An 8646-nucleotide genomic window follows, 5' to 3' on the forward strand; every position below is an offset into this window, starting at 1 on the left:
TACCATCTGAAAACAGAGACAGTGTTTTTTTTATCACAATATGTATCTCTTTTATTTCTTTGTGTGTGTGTGTGTGTGTGTGTGTGTGTGTGTGTGTGTGTGTGTGTGCGTTTGAGTGCATTAGCTAGGACTTCCAGAACATTGTTGAAAAGGAGTGATGAGGCAAGAAATCTTTGTGTTGTTTCTGATCTTAGTAAGAAAAAGATCCAATTTCTCACTGTTGAATATGATGTTGTTAGCTGTAGGTTTTTTGCAGATGTTCCCTATCAGGTTCAGGACATCCCCCTCTATTCTAGTTTGGTGAGCATTTTTAACCATGAATGGGTGTTGACTTTTGTCAAATGCTTTTTGTCATCTAATGATATGAACATATGATTCTTCTTCTTTAGCCTATTGCTGCGTTGGTTTACATTGATTGATTTTTAAAGGCTGAACCAAGCTTGCATGCCAAGAATAAATCCCATTTGGTCATAGTGTATCATTCTTTTTACACACTGTTGGTTTCAGTTTGCTATTTTTTAAATATTAAAAGCATTTATTTTAATTTACTATACATATTTAAATTTTGGAAAGTTATTAGGTAGATGCACTTTCCTCTGTCAGTTTAGCTTGATCTTTAGTTACTATTTTCCAAGATCTTGCCAATAGCTTGTCCCATGTTGTAAAATGTGCTCTTAAGTGAATGGGTAAAGAAAGACCTTGAACTCTTCATATAAGACTTGGGTGGGTGGGTTGAAGATTATGAACTGCTGACACTTCATACTGGAAACAAATACTTGTTCTTGAAATAAGAAGGTCCTTCCTCACATCAATGAAGTCACCAATTCTGTGTAGTTTGACTATTCTCTCAGGGTTCTGAGATAACTTCTCTTCTACAAAATCTATTTTATACTTGTTGTGTTGAAATATTTCTAATGCCACTTTTGCTTCAAGTTCTAGAGTCTCAAATGGAAGATCTTTATAAATTAAAGTATGGGCATCTTTTTTGAAGTAACATAGATTCTCTTTTGTTGACATCAACTCATCAAGTCTCTTATTCAAAACTATATCATAGCAGAAGGCACTACCAATTTCAGGAACTTCTGGAACTCTGACCAAAGTGATCACAAAGCCATCCTTGAATGCCCCCTCTATTACACAGCCCATCATCATGGCTCAAGAATGCCAATAAACCTTATTCACTTATCCTGGATCACGATCTTTGAAATTGAGAAATTTAATTTCACAGGACTTGGTCAAAGGTTTATACATGTCCCAAGGCTGTCCATCCACCAGAGTCAGAATGGACTTCCTACAGTACTACTAAAATGCATGGCACATCTACAAGGAGTTAAAATGTTTTTATTCATCACAAAGATAGTTCCTGGGTCAGTCTTTCCAACATGTTTAAATTAATGACTGGGCTTGGTGGCTCAGCCTGTAATCCCAGCACTTTGGAAGGCCGAGGCAAGTGCTGGGATTACAGCCTGAGCCTGAGGTTCAAGTCTAGGCAACTTGGCAAGACCTCATCTCTACAATAAATGGCAAATTAGCTGGGTGTGGCTACCTGGAAGGCTGAGGTGGAAGGATCGCCAGAACCCAGCTGGTTAATGCTGGGGTGGCCATGAGCATGCCACTGCACTACAGGACAGAGTGAGACTCCAACTCAAAAACAAACAAATAAATAAATAAATTCAAGTTAATGATAACAGCATGTTTTCCTCTTTATTAAAGAGATCATCCTGCATTTCTGTCAATTCTGTTGGTGGCAGCTGAGAAGCTGGTGATGTTGCTATAAATCTCCAGTCAGCCCACCACCAGGAGCGACCCACCAGAGTCTCAGTTCCTGAACCCCACGGCCACTATGCCTACAGCAGCGGTGAAGACCACAGCACTGCTACTGTTTGTTTGGTTTTTTAGGAAATTTGCACCTATATTTCTCAGAGATATTGGTCTGTAGTTTTCTTGTGATGTCTTTGTGTGCTTTTGGTGTTAGGGTAACACTGACCTCATAGAATGAATTAGAAAGTATTCTTGGCGGGACAGAATGGCTCAGCCTATAATTCCAGCACTTTGGGAGGCCGAGGGAGAGGACTGCCTGACCCTGGGGTTCGAGAACAGCCTGGGCAACTAGGTGAGACCTCATCTCTACAATAAATCAATAAAACTAGCCAGGCGTGGTGACGGGTGTCTGTAGTTCCAGCTACTTGGAAGGCTGAGGCAGAAGGATCACCTAAACCCAGCAGGTCAAGTCTGCATTGACTGTGAGTATGCCACTGCACTCCAACCTGAGTGATGGAGTGAGATTCCAACACAAAAATAAATAAATAAAAATAAACAAATAAAAAGAAAAGAAAGTATTTCCTCCATTTCTGTCTTCTGGAAGAGATTATAGAGACTTGGTATGCTTACTTTCTTAAATGTTCGATAGACTTCACCAGTGAGTTCACGTGGGCTGGCCATGGTTTTTTACAGATGATACCAAAAGTTTAAGCCATCAAATTAAAAATAGATGAATTTGATTTCATCAAAATTAAAAGCTATTGTGGGCTGGGCACAGTGCCTCACACCTGTAATCCCAGCACTTTGGGAGGCAGAGACAAGATTATTACCTGAGCCCAGGGGTTCGAGAACAGCCTGGGCAACATGGTGAGACCTTGTGTCTGCAACCAACCAAAAAATTAGCCAGGCAAGGTGACAGGTGCCTGAAGTTCCAGTTACTTGGAAGGCTGAGGCAAAAGGATTACCTGAGCCCAGCAGGTCACAGCTGAAGTAGCCATGAACATGCCACTGTACTCCAACCTGGGTGACAGAGTGAAACTCTGACTCAATAAACAAATAGCCATGAGCATACCACTGCATTCCAGCCTGGGTGACAGAGTGAGACTCTGACTTGATAAACAAACAAACAAGCAAACAAACAAATGAATAAAAGCTATTGTGCATCAAAGGACACTATCAATGGGAGAAAATATTTGTAACTCATACACTTGATAAGAGTCAACTATCCAGACTGTATAAAGGATCTGAACAGACATTTTTCCAAAGAAGATATACAAATGACAAATAAGCACAGGAAAAGATGCCTAATGTTGTTAGTCATTAGGGAAGTGCAAATCAAAACCACAATGAGATACCACTTCATACCCACTGTGATGGCTATAAGCAAAACAAACAAAAATCAGTAATAAGTATTGGCCAGGATGTAGAAAAATGAAATATATTGCTGGTGGGAATGTAAAATGGTACAATCACTTTGAAGAATCATTTGATGGTTTTTCAAAATCAATATAGAATTACTGCCGGGCTCTGTGGCTCAGTTTGTGATCCCAGCTCTTTGGGAAGTCAAGGCAAGTGGATTGCCTGAGCCGGTGGGTTCAAGACCTGCCCAGGCCACTTAGAGACACTCGTCTCTACAATAAATAAAAAATTAGCCGGGTGTGGTAGCGCACACCTCTAGTTCTGGCTACTTGGAAGGCTGAGGCAGGAGGATTGCCAGACCCCAACAGGTTGACACTAGGGTGACCCTGAACATGTCACTGCACTCCAGCCTGGACGACAGAGTGGGACTCCAACTCAAAAAAAATAAAATAATTACCATATGACCCATTCATTCCACTCCTAGGTGTTATATCTGAGAGAATTGAAAGCATATGTTCACACAAAAACCTGTACATTAATGTCCATAGTAACATTATCCAGGATAGCTAAAAAACAGAAGTCGCCCAAATGTTCTTCAGCTGATGGATGAATAAATGAAATGTGTTGCATCCATCATAAAAAGAAACGAAATAGTTATATATGCTACAACCAGGGTGAACCTTGACAACATATACTAAGTGAAAGAGGGCAGTTACCAGAGACCACATGTGACATGGTTTCATTTGTATGAAATGTCCAGAATAGGTAAGTCTATAGTGACAGAAAGTAGATTAGTAGTTTCCTAGGAGTGGGGTTGTTGTGATTTGGGAGGTAAGGAGTGACTGGTAATGTGTATGGAACTTCTTTTAGAAGCAATGACAATGCTCTGGAATCAGATTGTGATAATGGCTATACAACATAGCGAGCACACCAAAAACCACTGAACATGGAAAATATTTGGGAAAAAAATTGTGTCTGTACTAAACATGAACAGACTTTTTTCTTGTCCTTATTTCCTGAATGATACAGTATAACAACTATTTGCATTGTATTAGGTATTATTAGTAATCTAGAGATGATATAAAGTATGCAAGAGAATGTGCGTAGGTTATATGAAAACACTATACCCTTTTATATCAGGGACTTGAGCATCTGTGGATTTTGGTATCTGTGGGAGGTCTTGGAACTAATCTCCCATGGATACCAAGGGATGACTGTATATCTCAATTTTTAAAAGTGTTTTTATAAAGGGGAAGAAAATACCTGACAAGAGTTACAATCTTTAGAGAAGAAAGTAATATATGAAAAGCTAGAGAAAATATTAGCCTCTATTCAATTTATTAGCTGTAACTTTTTCTAAAAATCGCCTTAGAAATTCATTTAAATGGCTAGATTAAGTGGATAGATATTTAGAAAGGTGATAGGACGTGAGCTGGGTCTTGAAAAATGGGTAGTAGTCAGGATATGCTGAGATGAGAGGAACAGTATTATGCCAGAAGAAGGAACCAGCACAAGGAAAAGGAAAAATTAGTGGAAATAGATACTGGAGAGATTGAAGAAAGCCTCCACAAAAAGCTATTTCATTTAAGTTGATCAGCAGTGGCAAATGTAATTGAGAGTATGGAATGGGCCCAGATCATGGAAAACTGAAAAACAATGCAGGAAAGACTCTCTTGACTCTGAAGGCAATAATAGGACATTGTTATGTATTTGTTTTCTGAAGAAAAAGACAGAATTCAGTTTCTGGAAGGCTGGAAGACCAGGCTGACATCACTTACAAGATAAAGTGCAGAAAAATTCAGGGATAAGATAATTTAAGGCTGAATTTGAAAAAAGTCCTGAGTAGGAGTAAGGGAGATTTAAGAGATTTTCATTTTAAAGATAGAAACAAAGATAATTTGGGGAAAAAAAATTCTTGATGAAGTAAAGAACCAAGTAAAAATAAAACATCAGGCAGTTAAGAAATGTAAGAGAAAAATGGAAACTGGGAAAAGATGACAATTTATAGGGGAGTGATAGTTACACAATACAGTGAGCACATTAAAAACCACTGAAGTGTTTGCTTCAAAATGGTGGATTGGCCAGGCACGGTGGCTCAAGCCTGTAATCCTGGCATTTTGGGAGGCCAAGGTGAGAGGATTGCCTGAGCTCAGGGGTTCAAGCCCAGCCTGAGAAACTTGGTAAGACATCGTCTCTACAATAAATCAAAAAATAAGCGGGGGTGGTAGCGCCCACCTGTGTAGTTCCAGCTACTTGGAAGGCAGAGGTGGAAAGATAGCTGGAGCCCAGCAGGTTGAGGCTGTGGTGGCCGTGAGCATGCCACTGCACTCCAGCCTGGGCAGCAGACTGAAACTCTGACTCCAAAAAAAAAAAAGAATAATTAGAGGACCTACCTCACAGGAGTGTTGAGCGGATTTCGCAAGTTATGTGGCCACTTGGAACAATGCCAAGTAAGTTCTCATAGCTATTCAGTATTATCATGATCACGTGCAGTAACATAAATCATGCACGAAGTTACATGGTATAATGGAATAGGCACACCAGGAGGCTTGATTTCAAGTCCTTGCTCTACATTTATTAGCTCTGACCATTGGATCAATAATGAAGAAAAGAGTTCTAGGTTTGAATTCTAGGTCTACCACTTATTGGCAAAATGATCTTAAGCAGTTTAGTTTGGTTTTCTCATCTGAAAAATAATTATTAGGAAAAATATTAAAATCTCACCTTGAATGTTATCATGAGATTAAGAGCACTATATATAAAGCACCTGGCAAAGTGTAAGTCAGTAAGTCATTATTTGATATTATTTTAGTGTTTTTGTTTCTTTTGGGGTTCCTTTAGTTGTTTACTTCAGTGATTTAGGAGTAGATTATCGTAGAATGGTTTTTATCTCAATACAAAGTGTGGAAACTGCTCGGTGCCATCCCAAGGAATAAGGGATTGCGATACAGCTTCAGAGGATACTTTACCAAGTTATTATTATTATTATTATTTTGAGTTGGAGCCTCATTCCATTGCTCTGACTGGAGTGCAGTGGCACACGCATGGCTACCACAGTGTCGACCTGCTGAGCTCCTGTGATCCTTCCACCTCAGTCTTCCAAGTAGCCGGAACTACAGACATGTGCTACCACGCCTGGCTAATTTTTTAATTTGCATTGTAGAAATGGGGTCTTGCCAAGTTGCCCAGGCTGGTCTTGATCCCCTGGGCTCAGGCAATCCTCTAGCCTCAGCCTCCCAAAGTGCTGGGATTACAGGCTTGAGCCACCGTGCCCGGCCATCAAGTTCTTTGATAAAGGAAGAAAAGACAGAAAAGCCAAAGGAAACAAGTGTGTTTCACTGGAATTTCAAAAGTGTCCTCCTTTGTCAAAGATGTTCAGAATCAAGCCACATGTTTGATGACATTGGCAGGGAGGAATAGAAATTCCAGATTGTTCTTTGTAGTCAATGGAAATGCAATAAGGAGAATCACCTTTTATAGCAAATCTTTGTCATTCTCTGTGGCACATAATAAATACTTATATACATAAATGACATTTGAGATTTTTATTGGGTGCTCAAGTGTGTAAATAGTTAAGTTACCTTCAAGTGTAAGTATGGTATTCAGATACTAATTAAGAAAAATATTAAGCCGGGCTCAGTGGCTCAGCCTGTAATCCCGCGCCTACAATAAATAAAAAATTATCTGGGCGTGGTAGCACGCGCCGGTAATTCCAGCTACTCGGAAGGCTGAGGCAGAAGGATCGCCGGAGCCCAGCAGGTTGAGGCTGTGGTGGCCGGGAGCGGCCACTGCACTCCAGTCTGGGCGACAGAGTGAGACTCCAACTCAAAAAAAAAAGAAAAATATTAAAATAATATAACCTCACAAGTAGAGCTACATAATTGTTCCTTTAATAAAGACAACCAAGAAGAAAGGATAAAACTTTATTTGATAACACATCATATCTACCTCTCTACTGAAAATATTATCAAGTATGAAAAATAATATATTCCATAATACCATTTTAAATAAGAGAACTCAAAAGAAGGTAAATTATACATATTTGGATTCATTTGAAAGTATTAAAAACTAATAGCATTAAATAGTGTCTATAGAAAATTGTCCTCAAGAGTGATGGTCATTAAGTATTACTAATTCATAAGTATTATTATATTCTATTGTTATATCATCATAGCATGTTCTCTTTACAATCTTCTTTAAGGAACTATGATGTTGTGTTCATTCAATATCTGTACAAGTCACAAAATAATTCCCTAATTATTACTAGTTATTCTTGGTTTTTTTTTTGAGTCAGAGTCTCACTCTGTCGCCCAGGCTGATGTGCAGTGGCAAACTCATGGCCATCGCAACCTCGACGTGCTGGACTCAGGCGATCCTTCTGCCTCAGCCTTCCAAGTAGCTGGAACTATAGGCACATGTTACCATGCCTTGCTAATTTTTTGATTTATTGTAGAGATGAGTTCTTGCCATGTTCCCCAGGCTGGTCTTGAACCCCTGAGCTCAGGCAGTCTTCTTGCCTCTGCCTCCCAAAATGCTGGGATTACAGGCTTGAGTCATCACACATGGCACTAGTCATTCTTAATAGTAATTATCACATGTGTGATAGTGATGATCATATCAAGGCATATTTAGCTTAAGAGTTTTACCTAAAGCCCGGCTCGGTGGCTCAGCCTGTAATCCCGTGCCTTGGGAGGCTGAGGTGAGTGGATTGCCTGAGCCCGTGGGTTCGAGACCCGCCTGGGCAGCGAGACCTCATCTCTACAATAAATCAAAAAATCAGCCGGGCGTGGTAGCGCATGCCTGTAATTCCGGCTACTTGGAAGGCTGAGGCGGAAGGATCGCCGGAGCCCAGCAGGTCGAGGCTGCGGTGGCCGGGAGTGGCCACTGCACTCCAGTCTGGGCGACAGAGTGAGACTCCAAGTCAAAAAAAAAAAAAAAAAAAGAGTTTTACCTAGAAAAGTGATTCTCAATCTTTTTGGTCTTGGGATCCCTTTACATTCTTCAAAATTATGGATGACACCAAGGAACTTTTGTTTATGTAGGATGTAGCTATCTCTGTTTATCTTATTAGAAATGTTTTGTTTTGAGTTGGGGTCTCACTTTTTTGCCCAGGCTGGAGTACAGTGGCACAATCACAGCTCATTGCAGGCTTGACCTCCGGGGCTCAAGTGATTCTTCTGCCTCAGCCTCCTGAGTAGTGAAACTACAGGCGTGAGCCATCATGTCTGACTAGTTTTTTTTATTTTTTGTAGAGATGAGGTTTTGTGATATTTCCCAGGCTGGTCTCAAACTCCAGGGCTCAAGCAATCCTCTCTCCTTAGCCTCCCAAAGCACTGGGATTACAGGTGTAAACCAGTGCAGTGCACTTGACCAGAAATTAGAATAGGTTTAAAAATTTTTTAATTAATTTATTGGGCCAGTCATGGTGGCTCACGCCTATAATCCCAGTACTTTGGGAGGTCAAGAGAGAGGATTGCCTGAGCCCACAGGTTCGAGACCAGCCTGGGCAACTTGGTGAGACCTCAT

At 40.3% G+C, this 8646-nt stretch overlaps 1 pseudogene; it reads right to left on the reverse strand.

The window, feature by feature from the left end:
• Positions 1–576: 576 nt before the first annotated feature.
• LOC103267457 overlaps positions 577–8646 on the reverse strand; it is a 26332-nt pseudogene continuing 18262 nt past the window's right edge.

This window comes from Carlito syrichta, unplaced genomic scaffold, assembly GCF_000164805.1.
Source record: "Carlito syrichta isolate Samal-C Ts95f unplaced genomic scaffold, Tarsius_syrichta-2.0.1 Scaffold308142, whole genome shotgun sequence".
NCBI classification, from domain to species: domain Eukaryota; kingdom Metazoa; phylum Chordata; class Mammalia; order Primates; family Tarsiidae; genus Carlito; species Carlito syrichta.